At 36.4% G+C, this 25,283-nt stretch overlaps 1 protein-coding gene across 3 annotated transcripts in view; it reads right to left on the bottom strand.

Annotated features, from left to right (window-relative positions):
- DLGAP1 (DLG associated protein 1) overlaps positions 1–25,283 on the bottom strand; it is a 368,791-nt gene that overhangs the window by 216,169 nt on the left and 127,339 nt on the right. For 2 of the 3 annotated variants that reach the window (XM_052703449.1, XM_052703451.1), the window contains one exon: positions 12,709–12,819. The gene's annotated coding sequence lies outside the window, so the exon portion shown is untranslated. The remainder of the gene's footprint in view (positions 1–12,708; positions 12,820–25,283) is intronic. The other variant, XM_052703450.1, reaches the window with a different exon arrangement.

Genomic DNA, 25,283 nt, shown 5'->3' with positions numbered 1-25,283 from the left:
ACGACCTGATCTAACTGTGCATATTCCTGTTCACTGCAGGGGAGTTGGACTAGGTGACCGTTAAAGGTCCCTTCCAACTCTAAGGATGCTGTGACTCTATGATTTGAAGCTTTCATAGAATGATAATAAAATATGGATGATCAATAGAATTTACCTTAATAGTTCTCAGAAGGCTTTACCCTGCAAGGGAATGTTACCAGTTTGTCCAATGAATTTCCCATAGACTACCAAAGCGTATCTTTCAATGCGTTAAAACCTAGGACTAGTTAGAAGTTCTTATTTTCACTGCCAATTGAGCAGTCAAACAATAAAGGTTACACACTTAACACATAATCTGACAGAAAGTCAATACAACAAGGCTGTGCACAACTCCTACGATTCAGTTCATTTATTCAGTTACCCAGTCACTATTTTCACTTGCTTTCTTTTTTTTTTTTTTTTTTTTAATTTAAAATAAATACATTATAAAACTACATATGTAACTTCAGACCTGTGAAAGTGCTAAATACAGCAGCAGGCATGTTGCCTCTCTTAGATATCTAAGCGATGGCAACACTGAAAATAGGAAGGATAGGATGGATTACAAAGGATTAGGTACTATAAATTAAACAGGACACTATATATAATATAGCAGTATACATTGCAGGTGTACATTGTATAATATCTGTAAATCAATGTTTTTTTTCCCTTACTATTCTGCCATTTAGGAGTTTACAAAAACAGACAAAAAACTGGGCATAAGTTGTCCTTCAAAAATAGGTGCAAACAAAATAAACAGCAAATTAAAATTGAAAATGGAGGATGCCTCTACTCATGCAGAAAAATTATTTTGGGGTGGTTATTTACTAACTGTAGTATGAGTAGCCATTTGTTGTGGTCAGAAACTATTAAGGTGTCTTGCTTTTACATCTAAATTTTATGTTACTTTGAATTTATCCTTAGTAAATACATACATGAGAGCTCAAGTATGCCGTGACATAGCTATTGCTCTTTAAGGGAACTAGAAAAAAACAACAGTGAGAAAAATCCCAGTAGAAAGAATTTTAATAATGAAATTCTCACTCTGCAGTATATTTTTCAAGTCAGAGGTGAATTTCTCTGAGACCACAGTGTAACATTTTTCAAATTAATTTGTCCAAGCATTTACATGCCTCAGCTTTCCTACAAAGAAAGTCCAGGAAGAAAGAAACCTGCTAAGCACAAGCAGGGCAAACTTCATGGACTACTACAATCGCCCAATTCCACTTCAGCTATTATCTGAATAACACATTCTGTTAAGTTGTACAATTTTCAAAACAAATCATACATCATAAACTTGAAAGTAACATTTCCTGCTAGAAATTAACGTGATTTTCAATCTTATAATTAATTACACAAATGTTATGAAAACTGGATAACAGTTTTTCAATCTGACATTATATATGAGTTATATGAATATGAAATTATGGGTTATTTCACTTCAAAAATTGAAACAGAGATTATTACTGACAACCAGAAGTGCATACACTGCTTTGCAGCTTCTCAAATAGCTGTAGAAACTATCAGTAACTATCGCACATGTTTTTCCACCAATACTTTTCAATTATTCTAATCAAGAAGGATCTCTCATGATGTATCAAAATTGTTATGAAGAACCACAATACAATAACATTTTACATACAATTAGTAAAGCAAATGGAACTGTATGTGAGGCAGAACAGCAGTAACATAGGAAATAAGTCACCTACTGAATCAATAGACTACTTTTATCATTCTTAATTTGTTTTATCATCTGGATTTTAATTACAAATCAAGTATCTAATGTAAGCTGAAAGCGGGTAATTCAATTCATGCCAGGTACGTGAGTCCAGAACGTAATCAATTTCACATTTTTGAAAGAGGAAGAAAAAGGTTTTCCTTCAGTTTGTTATGACTAATTTATTTAAATATGAAGAAAGCACTGGGAAAATAAATGTAATCAAAACAAAATAGCCACACAGAGTTGTATACTCAAGGAGAGCTACTTAATGCGTGAAACAATTGATTTAGAAGAGCTAAAAAAGTATTGATATTATCGATTTTTTCTTCTTTCCCTGGCAGCTAACCAGTTACTCAGAGAGAACATGCTACAGGCGCTCAATCTTACCATAATATCATGCAATAGAGTTTAGTAATTGAAAATACAAAACCCACCGTACTGAAGGGTCAGGCAGTCAGGAAGCGTAGGACAAATAAATTCTTGTAATACAAGGATATCAGGATGCAACACTTTTCTGTTTTCTCAGAAATTCAGGCTACTGATATCTCAAGAGATCAATCCACTATCCAAACAGATTCAATACATGAATTTCTCTAACCTTAAAACAGATGCTCTGTCACAGCTGGTAATTTCTAAAATTATGCTGTTCTATATCTGGTTCTGTCAGGCTTTTCCTACAGTCTGTGCATCTTTGTTTATTGTTGCTCTAAGACACTAACTCTTCTCATGATACTTTAAGAAATCTGACTGGTGTCACCAAATATCATGGAGTCAAAGCTAGATCAGAAATCTTGCTTCAGGATAAAGTCCATCCTTGTTATAACCTTCCACCCAAAAAAAAATGATCCAACATCTAATAATTAGCATCTGTTTGGAAGTGCTGGTTTTAGTAACACAGCCCTCTTCTACCCAGTGAACTAAAACTGTTGCATTTCCTACAAAATTTCTTAGATCTTATATTGGGCTGCTACTGATCTTAAATCTGAGAAACTCTTCTATTACTTTAGATCACATTTCAACCCAATTGTGTAATTTTCTTCTTGATGTCATACTGACTTGCCCTCAGTCCTGCCTAGCATTATTTTCCTTATGGGCAGATTCCATGTCAAATATTAAGGAAAATATGTTTTGATCTAATCAGTCCAATTTGTACCTTATGTGACAGCTAGATTCCCTCATCTTTTTGACATATTTTTGAATTACATTTTCAAATTGGATAGAAAGATAAAATTATATTTATTGTTACTTTCACAAAATATTTTAGAAAACTATATATATATGTGCAAAAATAAACATGCTTATATATAATGTAACATGTAAAGTCATTTAATGATTAGATTACTAATCATTTGCAAATATTTCTCAGAATCATTTAGCCAAACCAAGAACTATACTTACTTGGCTTATCTATGTTCAAAACTTTATCTGGGTCTACCAATATGGAAGCAGCACACCTTCCTTACCTGCTACAGATCACAGAGTATCTTCAGATAGCAATATGAAACTCAAATCATAACAGACTTACTGGAAAGACACTTCCGTGTGGCACAGGACAAAAGCAGAGTATATAGTATATATAAGAATAGCTGCATTATAAGGCTATTGAAATAAGCAAGAACGTTACCTTTTGGACTTACTCCCTTACAGAAATAACAAATACTAACATTTGTACTTACATTCTTTCTGTCAGTCAGAAATGTAAAACTACTGTAACTGGGCACCTTCAACTCAAATGTCTTTATATGGAAAACATAATATATTCTAGAACTGTCTTACATTTCTTTTTTTTTTTTTTTTTTCTTTTTTTTTTTTTTTGCCCCCAACATTAAGATACCACAAAAGCTGTGGAAAGAATACACACAGCAGTTTTGGTGAATAACTTGTCCAGAATACATACTGCTGCATCCCCTTGTTGGACTTCATCTTTCATGTGGAGGTTCTACAGGACAACGATAGGAACTGCAGCAATCTAATCAGCAGACTTTTTATTGTGATAATGACATATAGCTCATAAAATACAGGTTTTGTATACCAATACAACCCCAACAACCTAATATATGTTTGTTGTCACATTGATGTCTTGGATAAACAGATTTCCAAAATATGTTCAATATATCAACCATTATAGTCTTTGTATGTTACACTATCAACACTATTAACATGTGTTACACTATTATTGTATTATTACACAACTATATTCACTTTTATAGAAAAAAAAAATGCAACCACTTATACCCTGAGATTTTAACATTGAGCTAATATAAGCCTGTTTTCTTATGCAACAAAAAGCAAGTCTTAAAGCAGTCTAGCAATAGCAGGAAATAAAGTCATAATTTCATTAAATGTTAATAACCACAAGCAGATGAGCCTTTTTGTACTAAATTTTCTAATTGCTTCCACGTTGTTAATTTTTGCACTCTTGCAAAAACTCTCAAGGAAAAAAAAACACACTAAAACTGTAATGTTCTAGACTACTGAGTCACACTTACAGTTTATGAGGCAGAATTCAGATTACTAGGGTTTCACAAAAGCCACCTTTGTGAGTAAATCAAACTCAGGACAAAATCTAACTCTGATTCAATAGATACAGCAGTTTTTTTCATCCATAGCTGATCTTTACTTTGTTTCTAATGAGCACAATATTTCAGACGTGCATCTCTGCATCTGATAGTGAAGTAGTAGGAAACTGACTTGCAAATATTACCTGTACTGCTTACAAATCTGTCACTAATGTTTCAAGGACCACTGGCTCTTAGCCATTCAGAACCTAGTCAGTTAACTGTAAAAACTGAAGAAAATAGATCAGTTCTACTGTAACAGTTGTCATGTCCAGTGACAGTGAAATTATTACTTGTACTGGTGCGTGATTGGATGTTCACTATATCTATGTGGCCCCTAATTCAGTGCAACTCTCACTAAGGTGAAATTGAGACAACCAGACTCATTTACTGAAGATCAACGTTTTCCTGGTGGTAGTCAATAGTCTTAAATGAATTATTTCTACAGACAACATGACAGTAAAACAATAAATGCATTGTTAATTTGCTTATCTTGTCATATTTTGGCACCTACTTTGGAGGTGCTCACATCCCAGGTAGATTTTCAAAAGCCCATTTATGCTTTGGCAATCAAAGAAGATGCTTGAAAGTCCAAGAGAAAAAGAGGAACAGTTGCTAAGCTGCTGATGCTACCAGTGCACCCAGTGCACACAGACTTTTTTTTTTTTTTTTTCCTCCCTACCAGTGGCAGAAGAATGGAGATGAATTAGCATTCTGTTACTATAATGAGTGAATCAGAACCTTGTTAAACAGATGCGGTGCAAGAAAACACTTTGAAAATACAGTAGCATCAATCTCAGTAGTTTCCTATTAGGTCAAAATAGGTTTTAGCTATTTTCACTTACAAAACAAATACGCTGACTGTTGGCAGGAGATGCCATTGTCACAATGCAGTCTAACTGTCTTTGTAACATATCACAGAACACCTCGCACTACTACACAACACCTTCTGTCAAGTTCCACAGTCTGTGACTGAAAAAACAGAGCACTGCTTTCAGCTTTGCTGCATTTCTAAAAATTTCTTATGAACCCATGAGATCTTGGAGAATTTAATGAACACATTTCAAGGATGCTTGAGCATCTAATTCCCCAAACTGTTTCAGCAATCTTAGCACAAATATCAAATGAAATCTTTTAAGTTACAAGAATGTACAGAACTGCTTAGTGGATTTTTCCAATGTTTATCTACTCCTGTCTAAAAATATACTTTTTCTTCCATTTGTAGATTTAACTTCAATGCACTGGATCTCTTTTTGTAATTGGATATGAGTCCCAGAACCTTACTGGTTTGCTGTCTTCCACAGAGACAAAAGTTTTCCATCTCCCCCTCCACTGAACCTAACAGGCTGTGTATCTTTTATCTCATCACAGCAATCAAAGCCTGAACTGATCTTGAGCTTCTCCCGAAGTCTCTCTAGTTTTCAACAACTTTTTCAAATGTATGTAACATAAGAAGGGAGCCTTGGAGTGGCTGTACTTGTGAAAGGGACAATGTTCTCTTGCTCCTAAGCCCAAGCAGTGTATTAACCTTCCAGCTACAGAATTTACGGAATTTCAACTAGTAACATATGCCCTCAAAACATCTTTTACAGAATTTTTATTTATGGTACTTCACCCCCATTTTGCACTCTTTTCACACTACTTTTTATCCACTACATCTATCCATATTGATACAGAACACATAAGACAGCAGTTTAAAAACTCACAGGTTGCTCCAAAAGTAACGCTTCCCATTTTATTCCCATTGCAGCTACAACAGATACAAGAAGAGAGAAAGAAAGAACAAAATAACACTAGCTGATAGAGAAAACTCTCATCTGTGAAACAAAAGTTTTCAACACAGTCACCACCATTAGCTATACATTTTCACCAGCAATGGGCAAGAGCCTGCAGACTGCCTTTGTAAAATTTGCAACAAAGATGACCCACTGTCAATGCTACTTAAACACATCACCCACCACCTCACTGTACTCACACCCACTGTTTGGTCTTCACAAACATTCAGCAAACATCAATGAATGTAAACAGGTGCAATCTTTTCCTCATGGAGGAATGCACTTTCGTGTCAGATGCCATTCTATTAGACTGCCCCTCTGCTGCCATCTGTCATACAGCAACACGTAACAGAATATTGGTGGAAAGGTTCATCCTCTACTGCTGTACCACCACCAGCCTCTGATTTTGTGGGCAAATACCACAAAGTAGGAGGCATTGCTTTCAAAGCAGCCATCATAAAAATACATTCAAAATACTTAAGTAACTTACTCTTCCCACCACATCACCAATATTTGAACTTGCAGACTTTGATTTCTTATGATTTCTTATTTTCTTCCACTTCTTGATATTGTTCTTTTATTTCAAGATCATAATGACCCAAATTTTAGTTGCTAGAACTTCCTAGCCAGCTCTCAAACCCCTAAGCATGAATTTCATTGTGCTGACTTTATAAAACTGATTTTTTCCCCCTCTTCTAAAATGAAACAGTAAAATGAATATTTGTGGCAAAGCGCTCATGTAAATTCATGAGTTAGGAGCAAAATCAATGATGATACTTTTTTTTCTTTATGAATGCTAATTTGTTAAGAAATTGTCCTTGTTTTTTCATTTGATCTTGAGAATTTGGTCACTGCACCCAACCAAAATTGTGGTCTCTTTTGACCATTCAGCTCTTGAACAGAATAACTTTTTTCTCATTGTTATCCTGCCACTTCCTCAAATCAATAACCAGTTTTTAAAATGGTGCCTGCTATACATAAAAAGAAGCTAATGGAGCTGACAGGAAAGGGAAGAAAAGGTCTATACAAAAGAAGTAAAAGTGAATGCAGAAACAGTTTAAAATAATAACAACGTGGCAGAGAGAGTTTCACATAAAATAAGGCTTTTTTTGTATTTTGTATTACCCTATGAGTTGGAAGAGTGCTAATGTACCTTTTTCCAGACTCTAACTGCTCAATAAAGACAATTCTCTTTTCATTTTTTCATAATGTGATTTTCCTGCTTGAACACTGAACAGAAATTATTATCTGAATTGGATTTTTGCTGATGTTATCACTTTAGCTGTTACAATCATATAAAAATACAAATTCAAACAACACTTAGACAGATTTTGCTGGCTGTGATCTTTGCAGTACGAGGATGCATGAGAATCCCCCTGATTCCATCAAGGCATTACGAGGTTGTGAGATACTTACCATCATGCCTGTGACTATTTATGACATGGAATTGAAACCTAAGACATCTCTCCCAGCATCAGCAGCCTAGAAGCAGTAATAGCTATGTAGATCAGTTTGTTTCTAAGACAGGTGAATCATTTCAGAGACATGATTTTACACAATGGGAGTAAGTAGGATTTCCTGTTGTGCTCAATTTGAAATTTGTACTAGAAGAGAATGATGGGGAATAAAACAAATGTTCCCTTTCTCAAAGTTAATGGTGTCATTAGATTTACCCACTACAAACTTCTTACAGGCATCTACTTCCAGCGGTATGCACTTAAGAGAAGAACCATGCTGGGTGAATTCAAATGCCTACTGAGCTATTGACATAAACCATGGTGGAAGTAGATGCCCAAGAAAGAATATAGAAAAATATTTAAGTTGAATTTTTTACTTCCTGAGTGATGTTCTCTTACTAACCTTACAATACTGTCACATATCTGTAATACTGTGTCCCTTGGCTGTAGGACTACCTGTCATGCATTCACAAACAAGCGAGTCTTGTTAGGTTGTGCCTTTCACTCTAAGATAAGTCAAGGAAAAGCTTTTAAAACTAACATTAGCATTCCGTAGGACATAAAATAAGAAGAAAATGAGTTAAAAAAAAAAAAAAAAAAAAAAGACTAGATGGTTCCTTACTTATCTGGGTATTTTTTACCTCTTCCACAATCCCATACACACCAAGGAAATAGAGGTAGGTTGAGTAGAAGGCAACATTGCCTTGAAGTTACTTTCTCTGCCTTTTCATGGAATCATAAAGTACCCTGAATTGGAAGGGATTCACAAAGAACGTTCAGCCTAACTCATGAGCCTCCTCTGAGTTTGCCAACTTGGTTATTTTCTCATTTTTGAAATAAAATATTATGATTTTGTACCTTGACATATTTTATGCATATAAAGGTTTATATTATTAAAAATGTCTATAGATGTTAGTCTTTAATGATTGTTTCATTTCTTACTTATCATTAGAAATGTAACTTCTGATACTTTTGAGCTGTTTCTGTATCCACCTCACCCCAAAAGGTTATGGATATTCCCTGGAGTTCTAACTGTCACTGGATGCAAAAATGCATTTGGCACTTTACAACTAAATTCATGAGTACTTTTTTTTATGAAGGCTGACTGTACAACTACTATTTTTCATACGGCAAAAAAATCCAGAATCTATAGCATCTCACCACATATCTCTCATGGCCTGCATACTCTTGCTTGAAAGAATTATCTCTGTTTTTTATTTTGCTGATACATTTTACATAATTAGAGAAGGGAATGAATTATCTAGTGCATTTTCATATGAAATTTTGTATTTTATCTAATAGACAATATGATTTGCCTGTTTATAGCACTCTTTAAATTTATATTTTCTGATTCACAGGGAACTGCCATTCAAGTTATAATGGAAAGTGTTGCCTATATTTAAAAAACAACAAAAAACACAAAAACAACAACAAAAAACAACAAAACCCAACAACCATAATTAGCCCCTGAAAGCTGATTTTATTTGTACTTGATTTCATTACCTTTGCCTAATTCTAAGCTTTTCTGCCTTCTCAGTGTACTTTACCTGAAGCAGTACTTCTAATTTTTTTCCTCGTTACAGCTGTTACATTTAAACTGGCATCATTAGTAAAATACCTCATACCTTCTGTTATACTGCATCAAAGACCATCATATCTTTCAACTGGTAATTTGTTCTCAATGTCATGTGTTTCTTTTTTCCTAAGGAAGAGTATTTTGAAGAGCCTAAGACAACTGCATAATTAACAACAAAGCATCCTACACACTATCTTTCAGTAAGACAAGAAGACCTTAAGATTCACATCTTTCATGAATTCTTTCTGTAGATGATCAATTATATTCATTTTGTTCTGTCTCATTACAGTTTGTTCTGTGTTCTTCAAATATTTCATTTAAATTCTCTTCCTCTATTTTTTTTCAAAGCCTATCCATCCTCTTGCTGCTGACAAACACGTTGCCATTTAATGGTATATTTAATTCCCATTTAATTTCTTTTAAACAAATTTCACAGACGTAGAGTAACATATATCAGTAATATGTTCCTTATGAAAGTAAATGGACCACCTCCCTGTTCTTTCTAATTAATGTGTCATTAGTCAAAATACATTCTTCAGTAACTTACAGCTTTATTGCCTATTCCTCTGTTAAAGCAAAGCAAAAAGGCTTGATTCACAAAGTGCAGTGAACTGATATGCGCTCCCCAAGAAGCCCACGGGTACTAAGGTGAACTTCAAGTAAAACAGTGAGGAAAAAAAAAGTTGTTAGAAAGAAACTTGTCATGGTGTGCATGAACTGCCAACGTGTATTCTGGCATTTTCTAATTTTCACAGAGGTAACTATACAGCTTTAATACTGTTTTTAGAGCATCATTTAAAATTGTTTCACCCCTTAGAAAAGGCGTATGCTCAAATGTAGGTGCAAAGTTAAGCACAATCCTAAGAAACACTGAACAATGTGAATCACAGAATATTGAGAGTTGGAAGGGACCCATAAGAATAATCAAATCCAACTCCTGGCTCCACACACGACCACTCTAACATTAAACCCCACCCCCGAGAGCAGTATCCCAATGCTCCTTGAGTTCTGGCAGCTAAGGGCTGTACCCACTGCCCTGTTCCATGCCATACTTCTTTCACTCAATCAGTACTACAAAACAATGAAAACAGAGTGCCATCAGCCCTTCTGGCTGCCAGGGCATGTTGCTCACTAGATTCAACTTGCTGTTGATCAGAACTCCCACATCTCTTTCTGCAAGCTGCTCTCCAGCCTCTCATCCTCAAGTCTCTACACAGAGTCAGGGTTGTCAGGTACAGAATCTAGCACTTGTTTTTATTCAACTTCATACAATCGGCGATTGCAAAGTCCTTTGATTTGCCAACATCTCTTGGCAGAGCCTCTCTACTCTTGAGGAATTCAAGAACTCCTCCCAGTTTATTGGCATCTGCAAATTTATTTACTAAGTGCTCAAATTCTGTACCAAAGTAATATATGAAAACACTGAAGAGAACTGGCCCTAAAATGGGGCTCAAAGAAACCCCACCAGCTTGATGGAACCACATTTACTGTAACCCTTCGGGCCCTACTCATTGCATTATGTTCTTGACAACATGAGGAACACATCATTGTCACATACTAGATTCCAGTACTTAAAAGAACTTCAACTGGATGCAGGACTTTATTTTGTTAAAGCCACAAGGAACTAAGGGGAAAGACTTTTTTTTGAGGGTGTGTGTGTCTAATTATGTCCAGCAATTTATATAAATACATGTAAGTAATAAGTTAATGGATTATTGTAAAGAAATCCCTAAGCTAAGAATAATGCAACTTCCGCTTAAAGAAAAATCATATAATTTCAGATATTATAAAATCATTTCAACAGAATTCTAGATTTTTAGTAAGAACAAAATGAGGCAAATGTAGATCAACTGACCTAATTAGCCTAGATAGTCAGAAAAATGCATGCTAATTCCAAGTCCTATTATCCAAAGAATACGCTCAATATTCTTTAGCTTATTGACTTTTTATAAATACATGCATGTAATACAGAAATACATACATATATGCTACATATATACCATAGAATTGTATGTACATGTATATTTTTATTATGTACAATAAATCATAATGTATAGAGTTTTGTGGTTTTAGAAATGCAGCAGCATCAGTGTTTTTTCCTCTTACAGCAAGCTTACTAAAATAAAATGTAATAGTTATTGCTGCATAATTAGATTAGAAAACAGTTGTAATTTTTCTTTTCTAGGTAAGTTTCCTTTGAAATTTGTTAAATGCATGGAAAACAGTGAGTAAATATCATTCTTGAGTGAAGCAAAGGATATTTCAGAGATGTAGAACACTACGTTTAATGACTTAAATTTACTGTCCACTCAAGGAAATTAAAAAATAAGAATATCATAATATAACTAATCCTGATATATTCATAATAAAGTATATAATAAAATATGCATGAAAATAATAGTAAAATAAATTGATGTCTTAGTTTCCACTGCAACTAAATTATTTTCCTTAGAATGTCTGGTATGGTGCTATGTTTTGGTTCTAGGAGAAAGACAATGTTAGTAACACACCAATGTTCATAGCAGCTCCTCCTAAGCCTTGTAGAGCCAAGGCAATTCTTAGTGAAGAGCCCAAGGAATTGGTAAGGAACAGAGTTAGGACAGCTGACTTAAACTGGCTAAAGAGATATTCTGTAACATATCACATCAAGCAAAAGCGGTTTTGAAGGGAATGAGAGTTCATCTTTCTGTCTCCTGCTTCTGAGGGGCTATCTGAGCATCGGCGGTGGGATGGTGAGCAACTGTCTACACATCACTTGTTATACACACATTATATATTTATATATGTATGCACACACAAATATACTTGTCATAATTATTATACTCTTTTTCCTTTTCTCTATCTTTGTAAATAGTTTTATCTCAATCCACAACCCTTTTTTAAAAAAAAAAAAAAAAAAAAACACAACAAAAAAGACCAAAACAACTGTGTAGTGCTCAGCCACCTCCAGAGTTAAACCACATCTGGTAGTTACTGAAGTGCAAATAGTTAAATAGCTTCAGAATGTCTACCAGATCAGTAACGTCTAGCTTGCAGCAGGTTGTAGTGTTACAAAATAAAATAAAATAAAAAGCTGTTGAAGACATGAAAAAAAGTCTCTACTAGAGCTTCCCTAGGCCATTTCTACATTGCTTCCAAGCTGCTATAAGTCCCTATGGTGCCATTTTTTTTTTTTTTTTTTTTTGCTCTGATTCTCTTTATATTCCCCCAGACCAAATCAATCCCGCTCTTATACTCCTTAAACTCGTTCCATAACTCATACATCTATCCATATGGGGCCCTATTAAACCTTTTAGTTTGTATGTTACATTTTTCTGTTAATGTCAGACTCGCGAAAATGCAGTTTACAAAGGCACCACAACATTCCAATACACCGGATATTAACTCTGTCCAGCCTGCAGATCTCCATGTGTACAAAGGTGGGTTATCATGCATGTGGTTTTCTAAGCCAAAATATCAAGTTATGAAGCTATCTTCATCTCCATTAATACAGTTCACAATTTGCAATCATTTGGCCTCTTGTCTTTTACAAGCAAATCTGGAGAACAGTGAATAAATGATGCAGACAGATCAAGAACTATCAGAGTAAGAAGAAAAGACTCACCTCCTTTAGTCAGATTTCCATTTTCGTTTGTTTCAATAGTTAAAGAGGGAAGAGAATTTTTGCACACTCTTTAATTCAGACGTCAGTTTCAATATTTGATGCTCGACTGTTCTGAAACATAATCAAAGTGTAGCAGTTAAAACTACTAGCCTGAGACAACATGAAATTATTAACATTGCAAGAAGCTCTGCATTCAATAAAAATCACAGCAGTGTTGAGAGGCTTTTATATTGATGCACTGTGGCAAAATTTTTACTTGGCACCAATCTTCCTTACAAAGAAAAGAATGAATAAAAAGGAGTATTTACAATGCATGATGCTGCATTTGTGGTGCCATCTCGTGCTCTTTTCTCCTTGCACAACATATACATACTTCGCTGACTCTGACAGGAAAAGACAAGACTAGATACATGCGTTTGCCCTCCAAAATCTCACTCTGTAAGAATACCTCCCCCTAGTCTATCACAGCCTTTCTAACAGTATAACTACACCATGGAGTTCTGCTACCTCTATCGGGGAGAGAATGTTGTTCTAACACCCCACAGCATGCAACTATATACATGGCACTGCTTCAACAGCATTCTTTGGGTGGCTGACAAAACTGCAACAACAAATTACTGCACATTTAAATATATACATTTTTGAAAATGATATACATTGAAAATACTTATTTCCAAGCCATTTTAATTCTCTGGTAAAGAAAGTGATATAAATATTTTTCCCTTCTAAATTCTCAAGTACTACTCATTGAAACTAACAGAAATAAACGTGCTCTGTGTTTGAGTTCTATGAATGATGGCACTATTTCAAGTTTTCTCATCATTTAAAGGTCTAGCCTGTCTTAGTTTGAGCAATTCAAAAGTACAAGTCAGAATAAGAATAAATCCCTTTTATTATAAATGCAGTGAAAAGCACCAATGAAACTTTTACTGGAAAATAATCTTAAGGAGAGAATAAACATATTGCTAAGCATGCAATTGACACAAACTTCTAAGCTGAAGTTTGATCGGTATAATTTATTCAACATGCTGAAAACTCCTATGCTATTTTACACTCTATGTGCTCATTCAAAGAAACACCTTTACACACATTGGGAATGGCTGTCAGAAAAGCAAGTAAGAAAAATAACCTGTGAGTATTATAAACTCACATTTATAAATTCAGAAAAGATCAGCCCAATCAGAGCGTGTGAAGATTCACTTCCCATAGTCCATAAAATTTTCTCAAATCAACTCCTTTAGAAATGGGATGATCATCTTAGAAAATCAACTAAATTTGGACTGAAGTTCTTCCAAAAAATCACTAAGAGAATAAGATAAGTAACCTCCTTTTGACTTGCCTGGGCAACACTGTGTGAAGAGGAATTGTCTTGGGTTGCATGTAAAGTATAATTAAAGTATATAAGAAGGAAAACTTATTTCTTTAAAAACAATTTTTTTTTATTAAAACATAAAAAACCTTGTTTTTTTGTGAAACTAATGAATGTGTTAACTTATTAACTTATTTTAGAAAACTATCACGAGCCCAAGTTTAATTATTAAATAATATATCTGCAAAAACCACATCTCTTCACAGACACACACATGTAGGTGGGTTGAAAACTTACTGCTAATCACTAGATTTTACTTGCCCTGTGGTACAAGCACATGTAATGTACGACACATGCGGGTTTTGATTCAACTGACTGTGTGTGGCAAGAGGCACGTAGATTTAGTGCTGCACTGCACCCTCCCTTCCACAGTATTCTTGTCTATCCAGTCCATGCTTGAGCTACATGTAACTAGCTCATGAAAAATCTCTCTAAAATCTGCAAAACCAACTTAAAATCACAGAATCACAGAATTGCAGAGGTTGGAAGGGACCTCCAAAGATCATTGAGTCCAACCCCCCTGCCAAAGCAGGTTCCCTACAGCAGGTCGCACAGGTAGGCATCCAGGCAGGTCTTGAACATCTCCAGAGAAGGAGACTCCACCACCTCCCTGGGCAGCCTGTTCCAGTGCTCCGTCACCTCACTGTAAAGAAGTTCTTGCGCACATTTGTGCAGGACTTCCTATGCTGCAGTTTCCGGCCGTTTCCCCTTGTCCTGTCTCCACTCACCACTGAAAAGAGTCTGGCCTCGCCATTCTGCCCCCCACACCTCAGATACTTATAGACCTGGATCAGGTCCCCTCTCAGTCTTCTTTTCTCAAGGCTGAACAGACTCAGTTCACTCAGCCTTTCCTCATAGGAGAGATGCTCGAGGCCCTTCACCATCTTTGTGGCCCTCCGCTGGACTCTTTCCTAGAGATCCCTGTCTTTTTTGTACTGGGGAGCCCAGAACTGGACACAGTACTCCAGATGAGGTCTTACCAGGGCAGAGTAGAGGGGGAGGATCACCTCCTTCAACCTGCTGGACACGATCTTTTTAATGCACCCCAGGATACCATTGGCCCTCTTGGCCACAAGGGCACACTGCTGGCTCATGGCCAACCTGTCGTCCACCAGGACACCCAGGTCCCTTTCCGCAGAGCTTCCCTCCAGCAGGTCATCCCCCATCCTGTACTTGCATGGAATTATTCCTCCCTAGATGCAAGACTCCACACTTGCTTTTGTTAAACCTCATCCAGTTTTTTCTGCCCAGCTCTCCAGCCTATCCAGGTCTTGCTGAATGGCAACACAGCCTTCAGGCGTGTCAGCCAATCCTCCCAACTTCGTATCATCAGCAAACTTGCTAAGGGTGGCCATTATCCCCTCATCAAGGTCATTGATGAAGATGTTGAACAAGACCGGACCCAGCACAGACCCCTGAGGAACACCGCTGGTTACAGGCCTCCAATCGGACTCTGCATCACCAACAACGACCCTCTGTGCTCTGCCAGTCAGCCAGTTTTCAACCCACCTCACTGTCCAAAGTTTATGATCGTGTGGCTCTACACTACTGGCTGTCCAGGGCTGCATGTGATCCATGGGCCACGAGTTGGACATGTATGTTCTATTCAAAAGATAAGTTTATTTCTGGGGATGCCTTAACATCAAAAGCAGAAAATAATGATGAGGCCAGAAGCCTGAACTTTGCTACTTCCTTTTTATTCACCATAAGACTCATTTCCAAGAGACAAAAATTTCTGACACTGGTTCAGTCTCTATAATACGCCAGAATAGAAACACTTTTCACTAATTCTTCAATGACAGCACTTTGTGTATAGTTGGCTTTGAGGGAAGGTCTCTCCCTTGAGGCATATAACCATTTTCTGTGTATTTTTATAAGCCTAAAGCTAACTTTCCAGCTCTCTATGTACAGTTTGTCTTAAAGGTATTTTTCTTTCTTGGCTGCAGAGGTTTGCATGTCAGAAGGGAGAAAAGAATATGTTTTAAACAGGAAAACGTGATGGTAAAACCAGTCAGAAGGGCAACAGGATCATAGGGAGGTGCAGAATCAGAAATTACTTTTAAATCATTTCAGAAATGCATTGATTTCCAGTCAACAGAATATCTTTAGAGAGAGGACTTTAATTTAACTATGCTATTGACTACATCATAATAATTCTAGATTTTCCCTGAGGGTATAAAATTGACAGAGTATATTTAATTGTAACAAGTAAATCATATTGATTTTTCCATAAAAAAGTCCCCTTGGGGAGCTTTCTAAGATTAAGCAGTTGTTCAAGAGGTGTTTATGTGGATCCTTCAGTTGTATGGACTACAGTGAACACATGGAAACTCCCATGTTTGAAGACGTGTATGAGAACCTTACTCAGATGCGTTTCTCTTGTCTGAAAACACACTCCTGGGTAAACAAATTTTTTACTTGTTGGTACATTTAGTGTTAACAGAGAGAATGAGGCCAGGAAACGGAATCACCTGCATTACACAGGCGCCAGCGGAACTATAAGTTATTGGCTAAACTGCAAAAGAAGCAAAGTACAAGAAGTTTCTGCAAATACAGGTGCATTCTAAACATGATCAGAGGTGGTCACAGAGCAGCGTATTTCTGTATTAAATGCAGTACTATCCAAGTCCACTGCCCAAGCTAAATCAATACTGCCTTCATAGTTTTAAAATTTGCTTAATTTGTCATCTCACTTGTGTATACCTATGTATGTTAGTCTTCCTTGCCCACCTTCCCCATTTATTTGTATTTCAGTCAGAGAGATACAACTAGAAAAGGCTCACAGAGAATAAGATGATGCAGCAATACACAGAATGACCCCTGCACAAGGGACAAACAAGACTCAGATTATTTGTTTAATCAAAGAGAGAAGTGAATTGCGGAAGACTATAAAGACTATAAAACCATAACTATCTATAAGAAGGATGTGTTTTTCACTGCCTTGTTCTGCGCAGTGCACCAGATGAAACTGACAAGATCATATTTGCAAAATGAAGAAAACAAAACAAATGAACAAAGGGAGGTGGTTCTTCCTGCAATGTATATTTATACCACACCCGGATGTCATGGACATCAAATAATGAATTCAAGATCAGCCTGGACAGATGGGGGAATTTATCTAAATGTAAATGTTAACAACATCCAACTCACATAGACCTGTAGTTTGAGAAGAATGGGTGTTTAGAACATACATTTACCATGTTCTTATATTCCTTAATTTGGTTTTTGAAACACTGTAAGAAATAGGACATGGAACAAATAGACCCCTGACCTTGATATTACAGTCATTTTCATGATCTTTTTATGGTACAACAAACAGGTTGTGCACACTGACTTCTCCATCTGGCATACAGGAAAAAGAAAGTCACTGAAATAGAAGGTGGAGAGTATTCACACATTGATTTTTAGATAGAATGATCAAAGAATCATAGAACCATTTACGTTGGAAAAGACCACTAAAATCATCTAGCTCATCAACCTGACTTACTGAGTTGCATCACTAAAACATACCCTTATTACCACGTCCATACTTAAAGTACTTCCAAGCGATGGAGAATCCACCGCTTCCCTTGGCATCCCATTCCAATGCTAAACCATCTTCTCTGTGAAAAAAATCTTTCAGTCTAAAGCTACCCTGACACAACTTGAGGCCATTTCTTTACATTCTATCACCTGAAAAAAGAGACCAACACCCTTCTTGCATCAATGTCCTTTCAGACAGCTGGAGAGAGTGATGAGGGCAAAACTCAGCCTCCTCTTCTCCAGACTAAACATCTCAAATTCCCTCAGTTACTCTTTATACATTTTGTTTACTACTCCTTCACCTGTTTTGTTGCTCTTCTCAGTGCATATTCAAGAAACTCAGTAACTGTCTTGTACTGACGGGCCCAAAACAGAACAAATATTCAAGGTTTGGTCTCACCGGTGCCACCTATAGGGGAACACTTTCTAGTCCTGCTGGACACAATGCATCCTGCAGGCCAGGATGGCATCGTCCTTTTTTGGCCATATGTACACTGCCAGCTTATGTTTATCCAGATGCTGATCATCTTTTTCTACTATATTATTCTTTTTGGCTGTAGGCTATACTACTGTATAGGGTTTTTATGACCCAAGTACAAGACCTAGCATTTTGGCCTTACTGAATGTCATATGATTGGACTCTGTTCACTGATCCAGACTATTCAGATACTTCTGCAGAGCCGTTCATACCCTCAGGCAGATTAACAGTGCTGCCTAACTTGGAATCATCCTCAAAACTGCTGAACTTGCATTGGATCCTCTCACTGATAAAAATGTTAACCAAAATTGGCTTCAATGCTGAGCTTTGGGGAATGACACTTGACCCTCGCCATCAATTGGATTGAACTCCATTCACTATGCCTTTGAACCTGCACATCCAGCTGAGTTCTTCAACCAGAAAAATTTATCCAAGCCACAAGCAGCTAGTTTCTCCAGGAAAATACTGCTGGAAACAATGTCAAAATCTTTACTAAAAACCAGGTGTATAACATCTACAGCCTTTCTCTCATCTACTAAGTGGGTCTTTTTGTCATAGAAGATCAGGTTAGTCAGTATGAATCCACCTTTCATAAAGCCATGCTGGCTTCTTCTGATGTTTAACTGAAATAGCGCAATTCAAACTGTAGGTTACCTGATCGCTTCTGACTTTTTTTTAAAAGAAGAGAATATTACAAATTGACTTTTTACTCAAGAGATTGACCTGAAGCTGCTTCAAAGCATGCAGTCACCACCACAGCAGGAATTAGATGTATTCTAAATCCATGAGTTTCTGGTTCAATGTCAGCACATAATGAGTTAAGTGGCCGAGTTATAATACACAATATTTACAGAAAGAAGACTAAAACCATGACAAATTCAACTTCCACTACATGGCTCTAGCAAGCCTTGTCCAGAAAGGACCTGGAAAAAGTACAAAGCACAGGAATAAAGGCAAACGTAGCGAAGGTGGTCAGGAAGGCTAGAGTATCTCTATCCCCAGTGCTATTGAACACTCAGTTGAACAAGATATTCTGCAGCTCGATCTAATTTTGATGCTAGTCCTGCTTGAGCAAGGGATTCAACTAAATGGCCCTTTGTGAACCCTTCTTACATAAATTATGCTGTTTCCGTAATTCTAAAAAATAGCATCTAATCACTTCTGTACCACTCCTCTGAAGAATATCAGTTTGCAGTGCTACCATTATCACTAAGCTAATACTCAGTACGGAAATGAAGGGCAGGCCTTCAACTTCTTATTACACGGAAAGCCACTTGGTTTCTTTTCCACATGACACCTTTTTATGTTCCTAGGGTCCTGCTGCTACACATCATTTTTAATTAACAAGGATATACTGTAGAGGAAATGAATCAAGTTTTTACCTGATTTTTTTTCCCCTTGCTGTATTTATTTATTTCAGTTCTCTTATTTTTATTAAGGAATTCCTAGTGAAAATGCTTGCATAACTATTTTTATATGAGAAAGATCAGGACACCAACTAACAGTTACAGCCTAAATCTGTTCCACTACCAACATCTACTTAGAGAAATTTCATACATAGTGCATCCTTTCAGTGAGGATACCCAGGATAGCAAGTGTCAGATAACTTCAGATGTTCATTGGAGGCCTCTTTCACAACATAATTTAGAGCATATTAAGGCACTAGTACAAACAATTATTATTTTTCATATTTTAACTGCTGGGCAGGAACCTCATATATTTGCTACACAAACTATATAAGTATATATATATAATGTAATATAAAGAAACAGGGACTGCACAATCAGCTACAGGCAAGTGAACTTCTAAAATTTTAATTAGAACCATACTTGTGAGCTAGTAATGGGAATACCATAAAGCTTAGCAATGAACGAAGAAATCAGCCTTCTTCCATAAAGCCAATATTACACACACTTACTCCACCTCATTTGTAAAATTAACAGTCTCCCTCAGACAATTAAAAATCATGCTGAGTACTGAGGCCCAGTAAATTACGAATATAATTAAGTAAATAATATGAAAGCTGAACTCCTTATTTCAATATACTGCCAATTCAGCTAATTCAAGCACAGCAAATATTAATGCAATACTTCAGTGTCTGCAGCTTAGCTAGTGATGTGCAGTAATAATAACACATTAAGCTTTTGTCCATAGTCAGAGCAAACTGCTTATTTTCCCCAGGACAACTGGAGCACTGAGTTACCAATAATAAGTTGCTCATATCTTCAGTCATCCTGCTACATTTTACCTGATTTTTTTTGCCACCAATTACACACATGTGGTCTTCCAAATATACTTCACTCTAAACTGAAGTCAATCTGAAAGACTTAACAATAAGGGATTAAAATCAATGCCAATTAAAGGGCTCTGAAAAGTGTGAGTTTTAATTACGTTCTTTTAGGAAGTCAATAGATAATTACTATTAGTATCCACTGGTTTCTGCATCCAAAGCAGAAATGATTCATATCCTGAGAAAACCTTCTGATTTCAGTAGCCAGTAAAACAACAATAAAAAGTTAAAAAGCCTGAATGACTGATAACTTCAGATAAGAGCTATGCAAGAAATGAAATGTCTAAAATTATGCTGACAGCACATCACCTGCCAGTAATGTATGCTAGTGCTGGCATGCACTGGTATCTCTTTACAAGCTCACAGAGAAAGGATTAAATACAATTTAATTCATTCAAATTCAAATATGTATTTATACTACTATATAGCAGCATGAGAATGCAGACATTTTGCTGTCTCACAGCAGTTCTATTATTCTCAGCCTAACCTCATAAATATTAATTGCCTTTGAAACTGAGTTTTAAGTTTGTACATGACATAAAGGAAAAAACCCAAGCACAGGCTTTCCCCTCAACATCCATCCACATAAGGAATAAAATATTCTCTACGAAATGTTCCTGCATCAGCACCAGTGGGAAGTGTTGCAATCTCTTCTGGCTGGAGGTAAATGGTTTTAATTTTCTCTTTAGTGTAAGTGAAAGAATCACTTATATAAAGCCTTAATATGTTCAAAGCTGTTTTGCAAGGAGAAAAGGCTTCCATGGCTGTTCAGCCAAGAATGCCCTACTCTGAGATTTTTTACAGCATGTGTTTGAAGTAGCTAGCTCAAAAGCGAGAGGAAATATAAAACAAAGGCCAATAAATAAATATACATATATGTGTATATATATATATATATATATAATATACATTCTTGTGTAACAGAACCACCCACACTAACATCTTTATATTTTAAACAGGAATAGTTACAAAGCAGAAAACTAACTGTTCTATAGGAGTGAAAGAAAAAATCAGAGCACAAGTGCAAGAACGGGGAAAGAAAGACCATATGCAACACAAATGATGATACTCCAGACAGCTGCTGCATTAATTGCACTGTGATGTCCCTGTCTTGCCTTGCTCCCACCTGGTAGACACCAAGACTTCCAGTGAAGTGAAACTCTCACCGCACACTGCGTATGCAGGAAAAGCAGCTAACCACCCCAGCATCGAGTCTGCCACTCAAAAATGCTAATGAAATGCAAGAGATCTATTGACTTGGCATCTGGCATGCATTCAGTACGATCCCACTTGCAACTGTATTAATGACATGAGCAATAGAAGAAAATACATAAAATAGCTTCATGAAATTTTTATGATATGTTAACAGTCAAGCTCCATCAGCTTGCTTCTTTCTCCCAAGGAAGGAAGCTATAAAGAGAAATTTTAGGACGTAATCAAAGAATAATGTAAAAAACACTGTATGAAGACTGGCCATTCCATCTCTCCTTATCAATTTACAAGTATGTAGCTATATATATATTTTTTTTCATGTGTACCTCCAGAGTCAAGTGAAATGTTACAAAAAGCTTTCTTTCTTTCATGTGCTGATGCAATTTCTGTCCAAAATATCTGCAGAGAGCAAAAATGCTAACACAATTCTTCCAATTTTTAAAAGCTGGTGTTCCTCAAATGACATTTCCACAAACATATAATGCTCCTTCCCAAATCATACTTGTCTCCATATTCCTCACAGTTGCATCAAATTGCTCTTACTGCTGGGAATGTGCATAGAAGCAAATATGTCAGAGGCACTGAAAGAATTGCTGTATTTTTGAATCACTTGAAGTTTTCAGCCCTCTCTTCCTCAAAGATAGGCAGTAAAAAAAAAACCACACAGGAAACAGAACCCAAGGTGTACTGTTTTTCACAGTACTGTGAGTGAAATCTTCATAATATATTATCCAGGATCTGAATTTGAAATGATTCCAGCTCTTATTTGCACTCTGTGAAGACCTACTCGCTTTAACAAATTTTCTCTAGCAAATATGGATCAACTCAATGCCACATTATATGAAGTGCCTTTCGAAAGAATTATTTTTAGCTTTTTCTTGAGTCTAGTTTTTATCATATTATTGTATTTTGAACATACTGAATTCAATTTTAATAAGCTTCACTGCAAGTAAAAATGCATACCATATAAACAACAGTTATTTTATGTGATCTATCTGTACCTTACATAATCCAGTTTGATTAATGAAGCTTTTTGCTAGGACAAAGAATTAACATCTATTTTTACACCAATATCATTGTGCTCGAGCAATTCTTAAGATTTAACCAGAGACAACACATGGTAAAGTCTCTATCACTTCTTGTGATTAATTACACCTTTCCCTCTGTTATGATGGAAAAACGACATAATCACTGAAACTTCCTTCACTTCGAAATGTCAGAAAATTGTTCTCAACCTTGATAGCAAACACACTGCATCAAAACCTGGTTAAACACGCCATGTCCATAAAACTGCATAAAGTTTTTCCAGAGAGAAATTCTTAGTTTCATGCTTGGTTGAAATGTATTTTAAAGGACTGTACTTGTGCAACTTATTTAGAGATCTGCAAATTACAATGTTTACATACTCTAGTAATAGTATTTTATAACACAAATCAATCGTTGTAACAGATAAAATAGCAAAATATTTCAAAATGCATTTATTTATCTTCACCATTTCCTGATGAAAAAAAAAGGTTCTGTTTTTAATTTCCTTTGGTCCATTCCATTCCATGCCTGCTTTGGGGCCAAAGCTAAGCCCCATTTTGAGCATATGGTTAAAACTATCCTTGCAAATTTCCATGGTTATGATATCTGGCTAGGTAGTGGTTTTTCCATACAATGTGCAATGACATTTTGCTCAATCATCATCAATTGGCTGTAGGTATAATCTCAAACATTCAAACTTGCCAAACTAGACTCCAGGTATTACACAGACACTACATGGAAAAAAAAAATCCATCAATACAAAGCTCATTATCTTTCCATACACGGGGTGGTAAAATGAAGAAACTTTACTGCTGCATGAATTCTTACCAAACTGAACCATCTCATTTATCAAGACACATTAGGGATCACATGTTCTTTCGTGCAAATTGCACATTCCTTTTGTTAAGAGATAATTTGCTACTTTTTTCTTCTTTCAGATCTGGATAAACCAAGTACATTTGTTCTCAGTTTACTGGTTAAAAAAAAAAAAAAAAAGAGAGAGAGAGAGAGAGACCCAAAGAAGTTCTAACCATCTTGTCAACAAAACTTATTTGTCTAAAAAATAATTTCATGCTTCTGGTATAAAGCTTACATATAAAGTTCCTGATACATACACGTTTATTACCTATAAATTAGATTTTTTTTTTTTAAATGAAGCAACAAAAAACATTTGTTGATAAGGAACTAATTTTTCTCAGTGTGAACAAAGTATTGAAAGAGCTCTAAGTATCTTTAAACTGCTGGTACACTTGAGACAGAGACTGTCCTGACCATATTGCTGCATTGACCACAACAAAGTTTTTTTTCTTATAAACAAGATCAATCTTATAATCAAGACAATCTTACAGACTCATGACAGTAGTGCAGTGTGGCCAGCAGGAGCAGGGAGGTGATCATCCCTCTATTCTTGGCCCAAGTTAGGCTGCATCTTGAGAACTGTGTTCAATTTTGGGCCCCTCACTACAAAAAAGACACTGAGGCTCTGGAGCGTGTCCAGAGAAGGACAGCGAAGCTGTGAGGGGTCTAGAGCACAAGTCTTTTAGGAGCGGCTGAGAGAGCTGGGATTGTTCAGTGGGGAGAACAGGAAGCTCAGGGGAGACCTTAACACTCTCTACAACTACCTGAAAGGAGACTGTAGCAAGGTGGAAGTCAGACTCTTCTCCCAGATAGCAGCAATAAGACAAGAGGGTATTGTTTTAAGTTATGCTGTGGGAGAGGTGAGACACATTCAGGTTGAACATTAGGGAAAATTCCTTCTCAGAAGGAGGTGTTGTGCACTGGAAGTGGTGGAGTCACCATGTGGATGTGGCACCCAGGAACATGGTTAGTGGGCACGGTGGTGATGAGCTGATGGTCGGAATAGATGATCTTAGTGGTCTTTTCCAGCCTCAGTGATTCTATATTTCTGCTGATGGCCTATCTCTGCTCACCCTGGCTGCCATTTTTACTGTAGATTTGAATGAACATCAGATGAACTAAAAACCTTTTTAAATTTCCACGCTGTAATCAGGTTCATTATATCTACCTACGCAAACACTGTTTTTAAACTATATTTTTCTTTATGAAAATTAAGGAATTCAGCTAATCAGAGAACTTTTAGACATATTGTTGATTGTAGACTTCACAGCACAACAGCCTACAAGAGGACTGCACAAGGGTGAAGAGGGAATGTAACTCCTATAACTGTTAGTTTTACTGGATTAGTTTGTTAACTGCTTGATTAACTAGTTTGTGCAGTACTCACGAAATGTAACAAGAGTTAATTAATCACATTGCTTGTGCACATTTTAAAGTTCTGGTTGAATATAACATAAGTAACAGAACTTCTAACATGAAATGCGTAATGTGGAGAAACAAGTTGATAGTGAACTTCTTTCACTGGGAAAAAAAAAAAGAATTGCAAAGCAGTCACAGGTAGCAAACAGTAGGCTGGTGCTAAAGAAAGCAGATTTCACTGTGAGTGACAGAAGCAAGAGATGAGGTGGTTGAATGATACCAAGAGTGCTGCCCAACTGGTTATATTAAGGAGAACATATGGTGGAAAAGAAGCAGACCAGCAAGGAAAAATGACAGTTTCATTGAATTGCAAATGAGAGGTAATAATTTGAACATCCACTGTGACAGAATACTTCTCTGTGTGTTATAAGCTCTGCTGAATGCTATCCTAGAACAGTTCA

Source organism: Tympanuchus pallidicinctus, unplaced genomic scaffold (genome assembly GCF_026119805.1).
Source record: "Tympanuchus pallidicinctus isolate F22 unplaced genomic scaffold, pur_lepc_1.0 scaffold5, whole genome shotgun sequence".
Taxonomy (NCBI): Eukaryota; Metazoa; Chordata; class Aves; order Galliformes; family Phasianidae; genus Tympanuchus; species Tympanuchus pallidicinctus.
Note: the sequence above shows the minus strand (reverse complement) of the source record. Positions and strands in the feature narration are given on the sequence as shown.